The 21,388-nt window shown below is 44.0% G+C and overlaps 1 long non-coding RNA gene across 1 annotated transcript in view; it reads left to right on the forward strand.

The window, feature by feature from the left end:
* Positions 1-7,555: 7,555 nt before the first annotated feature.
* LOC307181314 overlaps positions 7,556-21,388 on the forward strand; it is a 125,968-nt gene continuing 112,135 nt past the window's right edge. The window contains exon 1 of the long non-coding RNA XR_013826415.1: positions 7,556-7,652. This is a non-coding gene — a long non-coding RNA (uncharacterized lncRNA). The remainder of the gene's footprint in view (positions 7,653-21,388) is intronic.

The raw sequence follows: 21,388 nt of genomic DNA on the forward strand, positions 1-21,388 counted from the left end.
CATAGGTTTTAAGATACTTACTAGTCAGGTACATTCTTAGGCGTTTAATATGCGGTGTTGAGTCCATTTCGTTGAGCAAGGAGTAGCTCTTGTCTATTCCATATTTGACTTAAGGAACTTTATCTGTGCTCATTTCAATCTCTGGTTTTATGCAGCACCCCAACTCACCTTTACCCTTAAGCAAGCATAAGTTGGTTTTCTAAATTTGAGACCCTGTTCTGTTCTGTAATTCAGTTCCTGTGTAGCCAAGTTTACATTCCGTGTATTACTGATATCTTATGATGTTTCTTTTTCTGTGTGACTTATTTCAGTTAGAATCATCATACCTGAATCCACTCATTGTGATGCTAAGGGCCTGATGACATAGATTTCATTGCTGAGTGATATTGCTTTGTAAGTAAATACCACAACGTCTTTATCCATTTTTCACTTTCTGCGATGTTGAACTTGTACTGTAAACGAGGTTCTTGTAAACAGAGGCGTCCCAAACTTTGGGGTGGCTGTGTCTTTTTGATTTTAATTTCCCTAAGCTATAGGACCATAAGTGGCAGTGCCCTAGGCTCTGTTGCTTTGTTTTTTAGATGTTTCAGGAAACACCATACACTTCTCCCGAGTGGTTGTTGGCAATTTACATCCCGCCCATCAGCATAACAAGGCTCCCAGTTCTCCATGGCCTGTCCTGCCTTTCTGGATTTTACACTTTTTTCAGATGGCCCTTTTGACCGGGGGGAAGTGAGACTTCATTGTAGTGCAGATTTCCTTTGCAAGCTTGCTTGGTTGGCCAAAAAGGGCGTATGCGTTTTTTCCTGAATATATTCAGGAAAAAACGCATACGCCCTTTTTGGCCAAGTGCATCATTGTGGACGTTCTGCCTCTTTTCCTATGCTTTCAATGCAATTCCAGTCTACCTCCTGAAATCGGTTTCCTGCAATTCTGCCCCGCTTTCAAGTCCTCTTGGCAGCCTTACTTCAGTCTATTTTTGGACGATAGCTGTCATTTATAACTCTGCAGGTTTGTGAATTACAGTGCCCCTGAGCTCCTTTCTTCAACTCGCTTTCTTGTGACCTGGCCGCAACACCGCAGGATGGCTTCAGGCCCTAATCTGGTTCCGGCCCGGCATGCTGAGCCTTTGGTTAATTCCTCTTCCTGGTGGGAAATGAGAGTTAAATTTGCCCGTCCAGACACCTCCAGCTATCCTCTCATTGGTTCTCGCTATTCCTGTTCATCTTCCGCAGAAATTGCAAACTGGGCCAAACAGGAGGTTAAAGGGACTGACTCTCCAAGTCGGGAGAGTGTTAGTAAAGCGTCTGGAATGTTGCACCCAAGTACCAGGGGTGGAAAACTGAGACATATTTGAACACGTCTCCCGATCACATGGTTGATCATACTCTAGGTTCCACATGCATGTTTTAGCTGAAGGAAGAATACCTTAAACCTGGGTAGTTGAAACCCGTGGAATGGGTACCATGCAATATGACTTCAAAGGGTCTTCATTTGCTCACCGAACCTCTCCAATCCTATCACTGCTGCGTTTATGCCCCTGTACACATGCTTGATTCTCTTTCGGAGACATAGCAATCCATAAGTTTTAAGATACTTACTAGTCAGGTACATTCTTAGGCGTTTAATATGGGGTGTTGAGTCCATTTCGTTGAGCAAGGAGTAGCTCTTGTCTATTCCATATTTGGCTTAAGGAACTTTATCTGTGCTCATTTCAATCTCTGGTTTTATGCAGCACCCCAACTCACCTTTACCCTTAAGCAAGCATAAGTTGGTTTTCTAAATTTGAGACCCTGTTCTGTTCTGTAATTCAGTTCCTGTGTAGCCAAGTTTACATTCCGTGTATTACTGATATCTTATGATGTTTCTTTTTCTGTGTGACTTATTTCAGTTAGAATCATCATACCTGAATCCACTCATTGTGCTGCTAAGGGCCTGATGACATAGATTTCATTGCTGAGTGATATTGCTTTGTAAGTAAATACCACAACGTCTTTATCCATTTTTCACTTTCTGCGATGTTGAACTTGTACTGTAAACGAGGTTCTTGTAAACAGAGGCGTCCCAAACTTTGGGGTGGCTGTGTCTTTTTGATTTTAATTTCCCTAAGCTATAGGACCATAAGTGGCAGTGCCCTAGGCTCTGTTGCTTTGTTTTTTAGATGTTTCAGGAAACACCATACACTTCTCCCGAGTGGTTGTTGGCAATTTACATCCCGCCCATCAGCATAACAAGGCTCCCAGTTCTCCATGGCCTGTCCTGCCTTTCTGGATTTTACACTTTTTTCAGATGGCCCTTTTGACCGGGGGGAAGTGAGACTTCATTGTAGTGCAGATTTCCTTTGCAAGCTTGCTTGGTTGGCCAAAAAGGGCGTATGCGTTTTTTCCTGAATATATTCAGGAAAAAACGCATACGCCCTTTTTGGCCAAGTGCATCATTGTGGACGTTCTGCCTCTTTTCCTATGCTTTCAATGCAATTCCAGTCTACCTCCTGAAATCGGTTTCCTGCAATTCTGCCCCGCTTTCAAGTCCTCTTGGCAGCCTTACTTCAGTCTATTTTTGGACGATAGCTGTCATTTATAACTCTGCAGGTTTGTGAATTACAGTGCCCCTGAGCTCCTTTCTTCAACTCGCTTTCTTTTGAGCTGGCCGCAACACCGCAGGATGGCTTCAGGCCCTAATCTGGTTCCGGCACGGCACGCTGAGCCTTTGGTTATTTCTTCTTCCTGGTGGGAAATGAGAGTTAAATTTGCCCGTCCAGACACCTCCAGCTAGCCTCTCATTGGTTCTCGCTATTCCTGTTCATCTTCCGCAGAAATTGCAAACTGGGCCAAACAGGAGGTTAAAGGGACTGACTCTCCAAGTCGGGAGAGTGTTAGTAAAGTGTCTGGAATGTTGCACCCGAGTACCAGGGTACGAAAACTGAGACATATTTGAACACGTCTCCCGATCACATGGTTGATCATACTCTAGGTTCCACATGCATGTTTTAGCTGAAGGAAGAATACCTTAAACCTGGAGAATTAAGACCCGTGGAATGGGTACCATGCAATATGACTTCAAAGGGTCTTCATTTGCTCACCGAACCTCTCCAATCCTATCACTGCTGCATTTATGCCCCTGTACACATGCTTGATTCTCTTTCGGAGACATAGCGATCCATAGGTTTTAAGATACTTACTAGTCAGGTACATTCTTAGGCGTTTAATATGCGGTGTTGAGTCCATTTCGTTGAGCAAGGAGTAGCTCTTGTCTATTCCATATTTGACTTAAGGAACTTTATCTGTGCTCATTTCAATCTCTGGTTTTATGCAGCACCCCAACTCACCTTTACCCTTAAGCAAGCATAAGTTGGTTTTCTAAATTTGAGACCCTGTTCTGTTCTGTAATTCAGTTCCTGTGTAGCCAAGTTTACATTCCGTGTATTAGTGATATCTTATGATGTTTCTTTTTCTGTGTGACTTATTTCAGTTAGAATCATCATACCTGAATCCACTCATTGTGCTGCTAAGGGCCTGATGACATAGATTTCATTGCTGAGTGATATTGCTTTGTAAGTGAATACCACAACTTCTTTCTCCATTTTTCACTTTCTGCGATGTTGAACTTGTACTGTAAACGAGGTTCTTGTAAACAGAGCCTTTCCAAACTTTGGGGTGGCTGTGTCTTTTTGATTTTAATTTCCCTAAGCTATAGGACCATAAGTGGAAGTGCCCTAGGCTCTGTTGCTTTGTTTTTTAGATGTTTCAGGAAACACCATACACTTCTCCCGAGTGTCTGTTGGCAATTTACATTCCACCCATCAGCATAACAAAGCTCCCAGGTCTCCATGGCCTGTCCTGCCTTTCTGGATTTTACACTTTTTTCAGATGGCCCTTTTGACCGGGGGGAAGTGAGACTTCATTGTAGTGCAGATTTCCTTTGCAAGCTTGCTTGGTTGGCCAAAAAGGGCGTATGCGTTTTTTCCTGAATATATTCAGGAAAAAACGCATACGCCCTTTTTGGCCAAGTGCATCATTGTGGACGTTCTGCCTCTTTTCCTATGCTTGCAATGCAATTCCAGTATACCTCCTGAAATCGGTTTCCTGCAATTCTGCCCCGCTTTCAAGTCCTCTTGGCAGCCTTACTTCAGTCTATTTTTGGACGATAGCTGTCATTTATAACTCTGCAGGTTTGTGAATTACAGTGCCCCTGAGCTCCTTTCTTCAACTCGCTTTCTTTTGAGCTGGCCGCAACACCGCAGGACGGCTTCAGGCCCTAATCTGGTTCTGGCACGGCACGCTGAGCCTTTGGTTAACTCCTCTTCCTGGTGGGAAATGAGAGTTAAAATTGCCCGTCCAGACACCTCCAGCTAGCCTCTCATTGGTTCTCGCTATTCCTGTTCATCTTCCACAGAAATTGCAAACTGGGCCAAACAGGAGGTTAAAGGCGCTGACTCTCCAAGTCGGGAGAGTGTTACTAAAGCGTCTGGAATGTTGCACCCGAGTACCAGGGTACAAAAACTGAGACATATTTGAACACGTCTCCCGATCACATGGTTGATCATACTCTAGGTTCCACATGCATGTTTTAGCTGAAGGAAGAATACCTTAAACCTGGGTAGTTGAAACCCGTGGAATGGGTACCATGCAATATGACTTCAAAGGGTCTTCATTTGCTCACTGAACCTCTCCAATCCTATCACTGCTGCGTTTATGCCCCTGTACACATGCTTGATTCTCTTTCGGAGACATAGCGATCCATAGGTTTTAAGATACTTACTAGTCAGGTACATTCTTAGGCGTTTAATATGCGGTGTTGAGTCCATTTCGTTGAGCAAGGAGTAGCTCTTGTCTATTCCATATTTGACTTAAGGAACTTTATCTGTGCTCATTTCAATCTCTGGTTTTATGCAGCACCCCAACTCACCTTTACCCTTAAGCAAGAATAAGTTGGTTTTCTAAATTTGAGACCCTGTTGTGTTCTGTAATTCAGTTCCTGTGTAGCCAAGTTTAAATTCCGTGTATTACTGATATCTTATGATGTTTCTTTTTCTGTGTGACTTATTTCAGTTAGAATCATCATACCTGAATCCACTCATTGTGCTGCTAAGGGCCTGATGACACAGATCTCATTGCTGAGTGATATTGCTTTGTAAGTAAATACCACATCTTCTTTATCTATTTTTCACTTTCTGCGATGTTGAACTTGTACTGTAAACGAGGTTCTTGTAAACAGAGCCGTTCCAAACTTTGGGGTGGCTGTGTCTTTTTGATTTTAATTTCCCTAAGCTATAGGACCATAAGTGGAAGTGCCCTAGGTTCTGTTGCTTTGTTTTTTAGATATTTCAGGAAACACCATACACTTCTCCCAAGTGTCTGTTGGCAATTTACATCCCGCCCATCAGCATAACAAGGCTCCCAGTTCTCCATGGCCTGTCCTGCCTTTCTGGATTTTACACTTTTTTCAGATGGCCCTTTTGACCGGGGGGAAGTGAGACTTCATTGTAGTGCAGATTTCCTTTGCAAGCTTGCTTGGTTGGCCAAAAAGGGCGTATGCGTTTTTTCCTGAATATATTCAGGAAAAAACGCATACGCCCTTTTTGGCCAAGTGCATCATTGTGGACGTTCTGCCTCTTTTCCTATGCTTTCAATGCAATTCCAGTCTACCTCCTGAAATCGGTTTCCTGCAATTCTGCCCCGCTTTCAAGTCCTCTTGGCAGCCTTACTTCAGTCTATTTTTGGACGATAGCTGTCATTTATAACTCTGCAGGTTTGTGAATTACAGTGCCCCTGAGCTCCTTTCTTCAACTCGCTTTCTTTTGAGCTAGCCGCAACACCGCAGGATGGCTTCAGGCCCTAATCTGGTTCTGGCACGGCACGCTGAGCCTTTGGTTAATTCCTCTTCCTGGTGGGAAATGAGAGTTAAAATTGCCCGTCCAGACACCTCCAGCTAGCCTCTCATTGGTTCTCGCTATTCCTGTTCATCTTCCGCAGAAATTGCAAACTGGGCCAAACAGGAGGTTAAAGGGACTGACTCTCCAAGTCGGGAGAGTGTTAGTAAAGCGTCTGGAATGTTGCACCCGAGTACCAGGGTACGAAAACTGAGACATATTTGAACACGTCTCCCGATCACATGGTTGATCATACTCTAGGTTCCACATGCATGTTTTAGCTGAAGGAAGAATACCTTAAACCTGGGTAGTTGAGACCCGTGGAATGGGTACCATGCAATATGACTTCAAAGGGTCTTCATTTGCTCACCGAACCTCTCCAATCCTATCACTGCTGCGTTGATGCCCCTGTACACATGCTTGATTCTCTTTCGGAGACATAGCGATCCATAGGTTTTAAGATACTTACTAGTCAGGTACATTCTTAGGCGTTTAATATGCGGTGTTGAGTCCATTTCGTTGAGCAAGGAGTAGCTCTTGTCTATTCCATATTTGACTTAAGGAACTTTATCTGTGCTCATTTCAATCTCTGGTTTTATGCAGCACCCCAACTCACCTTTACCCTTAAGCAAGCATAAGTTGGTTTTCTAAATTTGAGACCCTGTTCTGTTCTGTAATTCAGTTCCTGTGTAGCCAAGTTTACATTCCATGTATTACTGATATCTTATGATGTTTCTTTTTCTGTGTGACTTATTTCAGTTAGAATCATCATACCTGAATCCACTCATTGTGCTGCTAAGGGCCTGATGACATAGATTTCATTGCTGAGTGATATTGCTTTGTAAGTGAATACCACAACTTCTTTATCCATTTTTCACTTTCTGCGATGTTGAACTTGTACTGTAAACGAGGTTCTTGTAAACAGAGCCTTTGCAAACTTTGGGGTGGCTGTGTCTTTTTGATTTTAATTTCCCTAAGCTATAGGACCATAAGTGGAATTGCCCTAGGCTCTGTTGCTTTGTTTTTTAGATGTTTCAGGAAACACCATACACTTCTCCCGAGTGTCTGTTGGCAATTTACATCCCGCCCATCAGCATAACAAGGCTCCCAGTTCTCCATGGCCTGTCCTGTCTTTCTGGATTTTACACTTTTTTCAGATGGCCCTTTTGACCGGGGGGAAGTGAGACTTCATTGTAGTGCAGATTTCCTTTGCAAGCTTGCTGGGTTGGCCAAAAAGGGCGTATGCGTTTTTTCCTGAATATATTCAGGAAAAAACGCATACGCCCTTTTTGGCCAAGTGCATCATTGTGGACGTTCTGCCTCTTTTCCTATGCTTTCAATGCAATTCCAGTCTACCTCCTGAAATCGGTTTCCTGCAATTCTGCCCCGCTTTCAAGTCCTCTTGGCAGCCTTACTTCAGTCTATTTTTGGACGATAGCTGTCATTTATAACTCTGCAGGTTTGTGAATTACACTGCCCCTGAGCTCCTTTCTTCAACTCGCTTTCTTTTGAGCTGGCCGCAACACCGCAGGATGGCTTCAGGCCCTAATCTGGTTCCGGCACGGCACGCTGAGCCTTTGGTTATTTCCTCTTCCTGGTGGGAAATGAGAGTTATATTTGCCCGTCCAGACACCTCCAGCTAGTCTCTCATTGGTTCTCGCTATTCCTGTTCATCTTCAGCAGAAATTGCAAACTGGGCCAAACAGGAGGTTAAAAGCGCTGACTCTCCAAGTCGGGAGAGTGTTAGTAAAGCGTCTGGAATGTTGCACCCGAGTACCAGGTACGAAAACTGAGACATATTTGAACACGTCTCCCGATCACATGGTGGATCATACTCTAGGTTCCACATGCATGTTTTAGCTGAAGGAAGAATACCTTAAACCTGGAGAGTTAAGACCCGTGTAATGGGTACCATGCAATATGACTTCAAAGGGTCTTCATTTGCTCACCGAACCTCTCCAATCCTATCACTGCTGCGTTTATGCCCCTGTACACATGCTTGATTCTCTTTCGGAGACATAGCAATCCATAGGTTTTAAGATACTTACTAGTCAGGTACATTCTTAGGCGTTTAATATGCGGTGTTGAGTCCATTTCGTTGAGCAAGGAGTAGCTCTTGTCTATTCCATATTTGACTTAAGGAACTTTATCTGTGCTCATTTCAATCTCTGGTTTTATGCAGCACCCCAACTCACATTTACCCTTAAGCAAGCATAAGTTGGTTTTCTAAATTTGAGACCCTGTTCTGTTCTGTAATTCAGTTCCTGTGTAGCCAAGTTTACATTCCATGTATTACTGATATCTTATGATGTTTCTTTTTCTGTGTGACTTATTTCAGTTAGAATCATCATACCTGAATCCACTCATTGTGCTGCTAAGGGCCTGATGACACAGATTTCATTGCTGAGTGATATTGCTTTGTAAGTAAATACCACAACTTCTTTATCCATTTTTCACTTTCTGCGATGTTGAACTTGTACTGTAAACGAGGTTCTTGTAAACAGAGGCTTCCCAAACTTTGGGGTGGCTGTGTCTTTTTGATTTTAATTTCCCTAAGCTATAGGACCATAAGTGGAAGTGCCCTAGGCTCTGTTGCTTTGTTTTTTAGATATCTCAGGAAACACCATACACTTCTCCCGAGTGGTTGTTGGCAATTTACATCCCGCCCATCAGCATAACAAGGCTCCCAGTTCTCCATGGCCTGTACTGCCTTTCTGGATTTTACACTTTTTTTAGATGGCCCTTTTGACCGGGGGGAAGTGAGACTTCATTGTAGTGCAGATTTCCTTTGCAAGCTTGCTTGGTTGGCCAAAAAGGGCGTATGCGTTTTTTCCTGAATATATTCAGGAAAAAACGCATACGCCCTTTTTGGCCAAGTGCATCATTGTGGACGTTCTGCCTCTTTTCCTATGCTTTCAATGCAATTCCAGTCTACCTCCTGAAATCGGTTTCCTGCAATTCTGCCCCGCTTTCAAGTCCTCTTGGCAGCCTTACTTCAGTATACTTTTGGACGATAGCTGTCATTTATAACTCTGCATGTTTGTGAATTACAGTGCCCCTGAGTTCCTTTCTTCAACTCGCTTTCTTTTGAGCTGGCCGCAACACCGCAGGATGGCTTCAGGCCCTAATCTGGTTCCGGCACGGCACGCTGAGCCGTTGGTTAATTCCTCTTCCTGGTGGGAAATGAGAGTTAAATTTGCCCGTCCAGACACCTCCAGCTAGCCTCTCATTGGTTCTCGCTATTCCTGTTCATCTTCCGCAGAAATTGCAAACTGGGCCAAACAGCAGGTTAAAGGCGCTGACTCTCCAAGTGGGGAGAGTGTTAGTAAAGCGTCTGGAATGTTGCACCCGAGTACCAGGGTACGAAAACTGAGACATATTTGAACACGTCTCCCGATCACATGGTTCATAATACTCTGGGTTCCACATGCATGTTTTAGCTGAAGGAAGAATACCTAAAACCTGGGTAGTTGAAACCCGTGGAATGGGTACCATGCAATATGACTTCAAAGGGTCTTCATTTGCTCACCGAACCTCTCCAATCCTATCACTGCTGCGTTTATGCCCCTGTACACATGCTTGATTCTCTTTCAGAGACATAGCAATCCATAGGTTTTAACATACTTACTAGTCAGGTACATTCTTAGGCGTTTAATATGCGGTGTTGAGTCCATTTCGTTGAGCAAGGAGTAGCTCTTGTCTATTCCATATTTGGCTTAAGGAACTTTATCTGTGCTCATTTCAATCTCTGGTTTTATGCAGCACCCCAACTCACCTTTACCCTTAAGCAAGCATAAGTTGGTTTTCTAAATTTGAGACCCTGTTCTGTTCTGTAATTCAGTTCCTGTGTAGCCAAGTTTACATTCCATGTATTACTGATATCTTATGATGTTTCTTTTTCTGTGTGACTTATTTCAGTTAGAATCATCATACCTGAATCCACTCATTGTGCTGCTAAGGGCCTGATGACACAGATTTCATTGCTGAGTGATATTGCTTTGTAAGTAAATACCACAACTTCTTTATCCATTTTTCACTTTCTGCGATGTTGAACTTGTACTGTAAACGAGGTTCCTGTAAACAGAGCCGTTCCAAACTTTGGGGTGGCTGTGTCTTTTTGATTTTAATTTCCCTAAGCTATAGGACCATAAGTGGAAGTGCCCTAGGTTCTGTTGCTTTGTTTTTTAGATGTTTCAGGAAACACCATACAGTTCTCCGGAGTGGTTGTTGGCAATTTACATCCCGCCCATCAGCATAACAAGGCTCCCAGTTCTCCATGGCCTGTCCTGCCTTTCTGGATTTTACACTTTTTTCAGATGGCCCTTTTGACCGGGGGGAAGTGAGACTTCATTGTAGTGCAGATTTCCTTTGCAAGCTTGCTTGGTTGGCCAAAAAGGGCGTATGCGTTTTTTCCTGAATATATTCAGGAAAAAACGCATATGCCCTTTTTGGCCAAGTGCATCATTGTGGACGTTCTGCCTCTTTTCCTATGCTTTCAATGCAATTCCAGTCTACCTCCTGAAATCGGTTTCCTGCAATTCTGCCCCGCTTTCAAGTCCTCTTGGCAGCCTTACTTCAGTATATTTTTGGACGATAGCTGTCATTTATAACTCTGCAGGTTTGTGAATTACAGTGCCCCTGAGCTCCTTTCTTCAACTCGCTTTCTTGTGACCTGGCCGCAACACCGCAGGATGGCTTCAGGCCCTAATCTGGTTCCGGCACGGCACGCTGAGCCTTTGGTTAATTCCTCTTCCTGGTGGGAAATGAGAGTTAAATTTGCCCGTCCAGACACCTCCAGCTAGCCTCTCATTGGTTCTCGCTATTCCTGTTCATCTTCCGCAGAAATTGCAAACTGGGCCAAACAGGAGGTTAAAGGGACTGACTCTCCAAGTGGGGAGAGTGTTAGTAAAGCGTCTGGAATGTTGCACCCGAGTACCAGGGTACGAAAACTGAGACATATTTGAACACGTCTCCCGATCACATGGTTGATCATACTCTGGGTTCCACATGCATGTTTTAGCTGAAGGAAGAATACCTAAAACCTGGGTAGTTGAAACCCGTGGAATGGGTACCATGCAATATGACTTCAAAGGGTCTTCATTTGCTCACCGAACCTCTCCAATCCTATCACTGCTGCGTTTATGCCCCTGTACACATGCTTGATTCTCTTTTGGAGACATAGCAATCCATAGGTTTTAAGATACTTACTAGTCAGGTACATTCTTAGGCGTTTAATATGGGGTGTTGAGTCCATTTCGTTGAGCAAGGATTAGCTCTTGTCTATTCCATATTTGGCTTAAGGAACTTTATCTGTGCTCATTTCAATCTCTGGTTTTATGCAGCACCCCAACTCACCTTTCCCCTTAAGCAAGCATAAGTTGGTTTTCTTAATTTGAGACCCTGTTCTGTTCTGTAATTCAGTTCCTGTGTAGCCAAGTTTACATTCCGTGTATTAGTGATATCTTATGATGTTTCTTTTTCTGTGTGACTTATTTCAGTTAGAATCATCGTACCTGAATCCACTCATTGTGCTGCTAAGGGCCTGATGACATAGATTTTTTTGCTGAGTGATACTGCATTGTACGTAAGTACCACAAGTTCTTTATCCATTTTTCACTTTCTGTGATATTGAATTTGTACGGTAAACGAGGTTCTTGTAAACAGAGGCGTCCCAAACTTTGGGGTGCCTGTGTCTTTTTGATTTTAATTTCCTTAAGCTATATGACCATAAGTGGAAGTGCCCTAGGCTCTGTTGCTTTGTTTTTTAGATGTTTCAGGAAACACCATACACTTCTCCAGAGTGTCTGTTGGCAATTTACATCCCGCCCATCAGCATAACAAGGCTCCCAGTTCTCCATGGCCTGTCCTGCTTTTCTGGATTTTACACTTTCTTCAGATGGCCCTTTTGACCGGGGGGAAGTGAGACTTCATTGTAGTGCAGATTTCCTTTGCAAGCTTGCTTGGTTGGCCAAAAAGGGCGTATGCGTTTTTTCCTGAATATATTCAGGAAAAAACGCATACGCCCTTTTTGGCCAAGTGCATCATTGTGGACGTTCTGCCTCTTTTCCTATGCTTTCAATGCAATTCCAGTCTACCTCCTGAAATCGGTTTCCTGCAATTCTGCCCCGCTTTCAAGTCCTCTTGGCAGCCTTACTTCAGTCTATTTTTGGACGATAGCTGTCATTTATAACTCTGCAGGTTTGTGAATTACAGTGCCCCTGAGCTCCTTTCTTCAACTCGCTTTCTTTTGAGCTGGCCGCAACACCGCAGGATGGCTTCAGGCCCTAATCTGGTTCCGGTGCGGCACGCTGAGCCTTTGGTTATTTCCTCTTCCTGGTGGGAAATGAGAGTTAAATTTGCCCGTCCAGACACCTCCAGCTAGCCTCTCATTGGTTCTCGCTATTCCTGTTCATCTTCCGCAGAAATTGCAAACTGGGCCAAACAGGAGGTTAAAGGCACTGACTCTCCAAGTGGGGAGAGTGTTAGTAAAGCGTCTGGAATGTTGCACCGAAGTACCAGGGGACGAAAACTGAGACATATTTGAACACGTCTCCCGATCACACGGTTGATCATACTCTGGTTTCCACATGCATGTTTTAGCTGAAGAAAGAATACCTTAAACCTGGAGAGTTCAGACCCGTGGAATGGGTACCATGCAATATGACTTCAAAGGGTCTTCATTTGCTCACCGAATCTCTCCAATCCTATCACTGCTGCCTTTATGACCCTTGTACACATGCTTGATTCTATTTTGGAGACATAGCAATCCATACGTTTTAAGATACTTACTAGTCAGGTATATTCTTAGGCGTTTAATATGGGGTGTGGAGTCCATTTCGTTGAGCAAGGAGTAGCTCTTGTCTATTCCATATTTGGCTTAAGGAACTTTATCTGTGCTCATTTCAATCACTGGTTTTATGCAGCACCCCAAGTCACCTTTCCCCTTAAGCAAGCATAAGTTGGTTTTCTAAATTTGAGACCCTGTTCTGTTTTGGAATTCAGTTCCTGTGTAGCCAAGTTTACATTCCGTGTATTAGTGATATCTTATGATGTTTCTTTTTCTGTGTGACTTATTTCAGTTAGAATCATCGTACCTGAATCCACTCATTGTGCTGCTACGGGCCTGATGACATAGATTTCATTGCTGAGTGATACTGCATTGTACCTAAGTACCACAAGTTCTTTATCCATTTTTCACTTTCTGTGATATTGAATTTGTACGGTAAACGAGGTTCTTGTAAACAGAGGCGTCCCAAACTTTGGGGTGGCTGTGTCTTTTTGATTTTAATTTCCTTAAGCTATAGGACCATAAGTGGAAGTGCCCTAGGCTCTGTTGCTTTGTTTTTTAGATGTTTCAGGAAACACCATACACTTCTCCAGAGTGTCTGTTGGCAATTTACATCCCGCCCATCAGCATAACAAGGCTCCCAGTTCTCCATGGCCTGTCCTGCTTTTCTGGATTTTACACTTTCTTCAGATGGCCCTTTTGACCGGGGGAAGTGAGACTTCATTGTAGTGCAAATTTCCTTTGCAAGCTTGCTTGGTTGGCCAAAAAGGGCGTATGCGTTTTTTCCTGAATATATTCAGGAAAAAACGCATACGCCCTTTTTGGCCAAGTGCATCATTGTGGACGTTCTGCCTCTTTTCCTATGCTTTCAATGCAATTCCAGTCTACCTCCTGAAATCGGTTTCCTGCAATTCTGCCCCGCTTTCAAGTCCTCTTGGCAGCCTTACTTCAGTCTATTTTTGGACGATACCTGTCATTTATAACTCTGCAGGTTTGTGAATTACAGTGCCCCTGAGCTCCTTTCTTCAACTCGCTTTCTTGTGAGCTGGCCGCAACACCGCAGGATGTCTTCAGGCCCTAATCTGGTTCCGGCACGGCACGCTGAGCCTTTGGTTATTTTCTCTTCCTGGTGGGAAATGAGAGTTAAATTTGCCCGTCCAGACACCTCCAGCTAGTCTCTCATTGGTTCTCCCTATTCCTGTTCATCTTCCGCAGAAATTGCAAACTGGGCCAAACAGGAGGTTAAAGGCGCTGACTCTCCAAGTGGGGAGAGTGTTAGTAAAGCGTCTGGAATGTTGCACCCGAGTACCAGGGGAGGAAAACTGAGACATATTTGAACACGTCTCCCGTTCACATGGTTGATCATACTCTGGGTTCCACATGCATGTTTTAGCTGAAGGAAGAATACCTTAAACCTGGAGAGTTGAGACCCGTGGAATGGGTACCATGCAATATGTCTTCAAAGGGTCTTCATTTGCTCACCGAACCTCTCCAATCCTATCACTGCTGCGTTTATGCCCCTGTACACACGCTTGATTCTCTTTTGGAGACATAGCAATCCATAGGTTTTAAGATACTTACTAGTCAGGTACATTCTTAGGCGTTTAATATGGGGTGTTGAGTCCATTTCGTTGAGCAAGGAGTAGCTCTTGTCTATTCCATATTTGGCTTAAGGAACTTTATCTGTGCTCATTTCAATCTCTGGTTTTATGCAGCACCCCAACTCACCTTTCCCCTTAAGCAAGCATAAGTTGGTTTTCTAAATTTGAGACCCTGTTCTGTTTTGGAATGCAGTTCCTGTGTAGCCAAGTTTACATTCCGTGTATTAGTGATATCTTATGATGTTTCTTTTTCTGTGTGACTTATTTCATTTAGAATCATCGTATCTGAATCCACTCATTATGCTGCTACGGGCCTGATGACATAGATTTCATTGCTGAGTGATACTGCATTGTATGTAAGTACCACAAGTTCTTTATCCATTTTTCACTTTCTGTGATATTGAACTTGTACGGTAAACGAGGTTCTTGTAAACAGAGGCGTCCCAAACTTTGGGGTGGCTGTGTCTTTTTGATTTTAATTTCCCTAAGCTATAGGACCATAAGTGGAAGTGCCCTAGGCTCTGTTGCTTTGTTTTTTAGATGTTTCAGGAAACACCATACACTTCTCCCAAGTGTCTGTTGGCAATTTACATCCCGCCCATCAGCATAACAAGGCTCCCAGTTCTCCATGGCCTGTCCTGCCTTTCTGGATTTTACACTTTTTTCAGATGGCCCTTTTGACCGGGGGGAAGTGAGACTTCATTGTAGTGCAGATTTCCTTTGCAAGCTTGCTTGGTTGGCCAAAAAGGGTGTATACGTTTTTTCCTGAATATATTCAGGAAAAAACGCATACACCCTTTTTGGCCAAGTGCATCATTGTGGACGTTCTGCCTCTTTTCCTATGCTTTCAATGCAATTCCAGTCTACCTCCTGAAATCGGTTTCCTGCAATTCTGCCCTGCTTTCAAGTCCTCTTGGCAGCCTTACTTCAGTATATTTTTGGACGATAGCTGCCATTTATAACTCTGCAGGTTTGTGAATTATAGTGTCCCTGAGCTCCTTTCTTCAACTCGCTTTCTTGTGAGCTGGCCGCAACACCGCAGGATGGCTTCAGGCCCTAATCTGGTTCCGGCACGGCACGCTGAGCCTTTCGTTATTTCCTCTTCCTGGTGGGAAATGAGAGTTAAATTTGCCCGTCCAGACACCTCCAGCTAGTCTCTAATTGGTTCTCCCTATTCCCGTTCATCTTCAGCAGAAATTGCAAACTGGGCCAAACAGGAGGTTAAAGGCGCTGACTCTCCAAGTGGGGAGAGTGTTAGTAAAGCGTCTGGAATGTTGCACCCGAGTACCAGGGGAGGAAAACTGAGACATATTTGAACACGTCTCCCGTTCACACGGTTGATCATACTCTGGGTTCCACATGCATATTTTAGCTGAAGGAAGAATACCTTAAACCTGGAGAGTTGAGACCCGTGGAATGGGTACCATGCAATATGTCTTCAAAGGGTCTTCATTTGCTCACCGAACCTCTCCAATCCTATCACTGCTGCGTTTATGCCCCTGTACACACGCTTGATTCTCTTTTGGAGACATAGCAATCCATAGGTTTTAAGATACTTACTAGTCAGGTACATTCTTAGGCGTTTAATATGGGTTGTTGAGTCCATTTCGTTGAGCAAGGAGTAGCTCTTGTCTATTCCATATTTGGCTTAAGGAACTTTATCTGTGCTCATTTCAATCTCTGGTTTTATGCAGCACCCCAACTCACCTTTCCCCTTAAGCAAGCATAAGTTGGTTTTCTATATTTGAGACGCTGTTCTGTTTTGGAATGCAGTTCCTGTGTAGCCAAGTTTACATTCCGTGTATTAGTGAAATCTTATGATGTTTCTTTTTCTGTGTGACTTATTTCATTTAGAATCATCGTACCTGAATCCACTCATTATGCTGCTACGGTCCTGATGACATAGATTTCATTGCTGAGTGATACTGCATTGTATGTAAGTACCACAAGTTCTTTATCCATTTTTCACTTTCTGTGATATTAAACTTGTACGGTAAATGAGGTTCTTGTAAACAGAGGCGTCCCAAACTTTGGGGTGGCTGTGTCTTTTTGATTTTAATTTCCCTAAGCTATAGGACCATAAGTGGAAGTGCCCTAGGATCTGTTGCTTTGTTTTTTAGATGTTTCAGGAAACACCATACACTTCTCCCGAGTGTCTGTTGGCAATTTACATCCCGCCCATCAGCATAACAAGGTTCCCAGTTCTCCATGGCCTGTCCTGCATTTCTGGTTTTTACAATTTTTTAGGATGGCCCTTTTGACCGGTGGGAAGTGAGACTTCTTTGTTGTGCACATTTGCATTGCTTGCTTGCTTATTTGCCCATAAAGTGCGTATGCGTTTTTTCCTGGATATAGTCAGGAAAAAACGCATACGCCCTTTTGGGCCAACTGCATCATTGTCGAAATTCTGCCGCTTTTCATGTGCGTTAAAGACGAGTCCAATCTATCTCTTGAAATCTGTTTCTTGCAATTCTGTGTTGCATTCAGATCCTCTTCTTTGCCTTACCTCAACATATTTTTGGACGTTAGTTTTCATTTATAACTCTGCAGGTTTGTGAATTGCAGTGACCCTGAGCTCCATTTTTTAAGTTGCTCTTTTGTGAGCTGGCCTCAAACCCGCAGGATTGCTTCAGGCCCTACTTTGGCTCCGGCGAGGCAGGCTGAGCCTTTCTTTAATTCTTATTCTTAATGGGAAATTAGAGTGATATGTGCCCGTCCAAACCCCTACAACTCTTCTCTCATTGGTTCCCCCTCTTCCCGTTCATCCTCCTCACAATTTGCAAAATGTGTGAAACAGAAGTTTAAATGTGCTGATTCTCCAAGTGGGGAGATTCTAAGTAGCGTGGCTGGAATGGTGAACAGGAGCAGCAGGAGAGGATAAATGAGGTGCATTTTAGACACATCTCCCGATCACATGGTGTACAGTCCTCTGGGTTTTCCATGCATGTTTTAGCTGTAGGAAGATCCCTTGAACCTGCAGATTTGGGACCCATTGAATGGGTACCAGGTAGTATTACTTTAAAGGGTGTGCATTTCCTCACCCAACCTCACATTTCTCTTAGCGCAAACAGTTTCCAGCCTTATGTCTCATCCTGCTGTGGGTCTAGGTGTGTTCAATCCATGTTGCATCACCGTCCCTGAGGAAAAGTTGTAAGAGGTTTTCTCTGTCTCTCTGTCGTTTATTTTTTTCAATTTATTACTATATTGGTTACAGCTGATTTTCAAAGCTCTGTTTCTTGCTGCTGTACATCCACTTGATTCACGTACAGAGAGACATCAATAAATTCTTTTTCAGATTCTTACCAGTCGTATATATTCTTTTCCGGTGACTTGAGTGTGCTGAGTGCAGTTCTTTTAGCTACCGTGTAGGCCTTGTTGATTATCAGTTTGGTATTTGGAATGGTATCTTTGCTAATTTCAACCTCCTGGATGATGCCTCACCCCTCCCCACCTTTCCCGTTTAGCAGCCTTATGCGTGTTTTCTACATATTTGACTATGTTTTTGTTTTGTAATTTATTTCATGTGTAGCCATTTTGGATTCCACCTTTAAGTGATATCTTATGATATGTGTCTTTTTCTTTTTGAATTCTGTCACTTAGAATGATCATACGTAACTCCTCCGGAGTTGTTACAACTGGCCATATTTCATTGATTTCCAGGCTGAATAATATTCCACTCTACCTAAGTACCACATCTCTATCCATTTTTTCCCTCCAGAGACATTTAAGTTATATCCTAGTCGAGGATCTTTTAAACAGAGAGGGGGTAAACATTGGGGTGCCTGTGTCCTCTCGATTTTTGTTTTTCCCAAGATATACGCCCATGAGTGCAAGTGCCCTATGCTCTGTAGCTCATTTTGTAGATGCTTTAGTAAACACAATACACTTCTCCAGAATGGCCGTTGGCAATATACATTTCCACTATAAGTCTCACAGGGCTCCCTCTTCTTGTTGCCCTGTCCTGCATTTCTGTTGTTTACGCTTTATGAGGATGGCTCTTCTGACTGATGCGAAGTGATATCTTTTGTGGTATTGACTTCCAGTGCCCACCTGTTTGGTTGGCTAAAAAAGTGTATGCCCTTTTCTTGAATATATACAGAAAAGAACGCATACACCCTTTTTGGCCAACTGCAATGTTGGCAATGTTCAGCTCCTTTTCTTGTGCTTAATGGCGAGTCCTTTCTACCTCCTCAAATCCCTTTCCTGCCATTCTCCCTTGCTTACAAGTCCTTTTCTCTGACTTTCCTCAAGACATTTTTCAGTGATGGATATTTTCAACTCTGCAGTTTTGTGAATTTTACTGCCCCTGAGTTCCATTGTTCAACTCGTGTTTATGGGAACTGGCCACAAAGCAGCGGGATTTCCTCAAGCCCTATACTGTTTCCATGGGCAACCCTAGCCTTTGGTCAATTCGTCTTCCTGATTGGAAATTAGAGTGACATGTGCCTGTCTGAACACCTAGGACTTGTCTCTCATTGTTCCTCATCCTTCCGCTTCATCCTCTGGACAAATTCCAAACTGTACGCAACAGGATGTTGACAGTGCTGACATCTCCAAGTGGGGAGACTGTTAGTAAAGACGCTGGAGGGGTGAACCCGAGCACCAGGAGATGAGGAGATGAGATGCCTTTTCCAAACTCTTCCCGATCAGACGGTATACCATCCTCTGGGTGTGACAGACATGTTTTAGCAGTAGGAAGAGTCCCATTCATGTAAGGAGAACACCAGGGCTTTTTCAAAATCAGTGTCTCCCCGAAACCCAAACTGGGGAAGTTTTTAAGCTACGGCTACACATATGTTCATTAAGGGCCTTGGGAAGTAGGCAGAGTCCAAACTTTAGATGATTGAAGTCTTCAGGGTCAGAAGCACTCACCACCAGCTTCCCTTAGGCTACACTTTAACTATCATTGATAGATGATGTCAATAAAAATATCTATTCTTTTTCAGATTATTTCCCCTTATAGGTTATTGCAAAATGTTGAGTGTAGTTCCCTGTGCTATACAGTAGTTCCTTGTTGATGATCTATTTTATACATAGCAGTGTGTATGTGTTCATTCCAAACTGTTAATTTATCCCTCCTCCCACCTTTCCCCTTTGGTAATAATAAATTATAAGATTTTATACTTCTCAGAAATGGGGGAGCTGAAAGAGAGGTATCATTTTCAATGGAAAAGCATTTAAAACAAGATTGAAGGTTTAACCAAGATTATTAGATGTACATCCTTGGAAAGAAATCACTTCGTTTCTCTAATATTGACCTGACAAATAAGACAAACCTTTTCACTGAACTTGCTTATAAAAAGTGATGGAAATATCAAATGGAAGTGTTAAAAACATCTTATTTTACCCGAGCCTTATACACTGTTCTATGTTAACTACAGTTTGGCTCACACATCTGTTCATTGAGGTTACAATAGTCTCAATTTCTGTTACTGATCCTCCAGAGTGGACCCCAACAAGTGTCCCCCTGCCCAGTGTCATTGGGACCAACAGATCGAGACTGAGTTTTGTTCACAAGCAAAGGAAACTTTATATTTTGATCAGAGAATGGGGAGGTGAGAGCATGCACTACCCCGTGGGCTGTGGGCTGGGCTGCTGTGTAGAGATCCTGTCAGAGTCAGTGGGAGGGATGGAGGCGGTGGAGCTCTCGAGGGCCGGGTTGGCTGTAGCTCAGGCTCTATATCGTGGAGTCTGCACTGGGCCCCAGGAGCTGAGGTGTCGACCCAGCCATTCTGCAGTAGGAAATCTGGTCTGAAGTGCCGGGTGTGGAACCTCTGCATGCGGGACCCTAGGAGCACGTGAAATTAGACAAAGCACAAAGGATAAAAAAGGTTAGACTTGACTTTATTGCCCAGATTCTATTTTTATCTCCCAGGGATTTTTAATGGGCTTTGCTGGGGACAAACCCCTCCTCTGCCTTTTGTCCCGTTCCTCATTCTTGGAGTGCTGAGGGTGCAGACCCTTCTTCTGTAACTGCTGAGTGCTGAGTTGGGAGCCCTCATACCCTGGGGCGAGGGTCAGAGCTTCTCCCCAGCAGCCTCCCGGTGACGTTGATTGTCCCCAGGACCCCTGCCTCCCTGCTCGTCCACCTGAGCACCAGCATTGGAAGTGTTATAGATTCTAATGACCTTTAAGGGTCCAGGAAAGAGATGTGCAGAGACGCTGTGGGGGCCGGTTTCACCCCGCCCCACATTTGTTCGGCCACCTTAGGCTGACCGTCTCTGCCAGCCTAGATGCTCTGACCAGTAGTCTGCGCTTTCTTCAGTTAGGCCCCTGAATTAACGTACAAACAGCACCAGGTGTCAGAGCCCTGCCCGCTCAACTCCCAGACAGTCCAGGGTCAGTGGTGACCAAGGACCATGATGGCTACTGAGTCAACAGCCTTTTGAAGTAAACAGGAGTCCAGCCGGTCTTATTGGCCACCATCATCACGGTGTCTGTAGGCTTTTCTATGGTGACAGTGTGGTATACTGTTCCCCCGCCAAGATTATTAGCTCCCCTCTGGGTGCAGTAAGTCCTGCAAGCAGTAGTCTACTCTTTTGGGACACACTCTTGTTGTTTTATGAGAGAAACTCCAGGTCAAGTGATGTTCACACGAGTCGTCATGGTGCCCTGTTGCCCCCGGTTATCTCTCTGGATGTTGGAGTTGGAGGGCCTCCTCACTCGAGGTCGGTGTGCCCACGGAGCGAACCCTGCAACTTCAGGGCATGGTTGGTGGTTAGGATCACCACGTGGGGTCCTTTTCCCTTAGGAGGGAGGTGGCCTTTTGGGCTGCTGATTTCCAGGTTTTTAGATACCGCCAGTATCTTGGCCAGATGTGGCAGTGGGCCAAGCCCCTTAGTGACCGTAGTTTATCCTACCTGGATGGCATTCTTGCATTGTTCCATTTCAAGTGGTCCCAGTTTTTGCACTAATTCTCCAATGGCGATTCACCTTTCACCGGGAATGTAAAGGTCAAAGGGTTTAGCTAAATTAGGGAGTTCCAGGGCAAGGGTCTGAATTGACTGCTCTTTCCATTCTTGAAAGGCCACTTCTGGATTCTATTCAAAAGGATCATCATCTTTACCTTTCAGTGTTTCATATAGAGGCCCAGCTAGTAGACTGTAGTTAGGGATCCAGAAGCAGCAA

Source organism: Stenella coeruleoalba (genome assembly GCF_951394435.1).
Source record: "Stenella coeruleoalba genome assembly, contig: scaffold_358, whole genome shotgun sequence".
NCBI classification, from domain to species: Eukaryota; Metazoa; Chordata; class Mammalia; order Artiodactyla; family Delphinidae; genus Stenella; species Stenella coeruleoalba.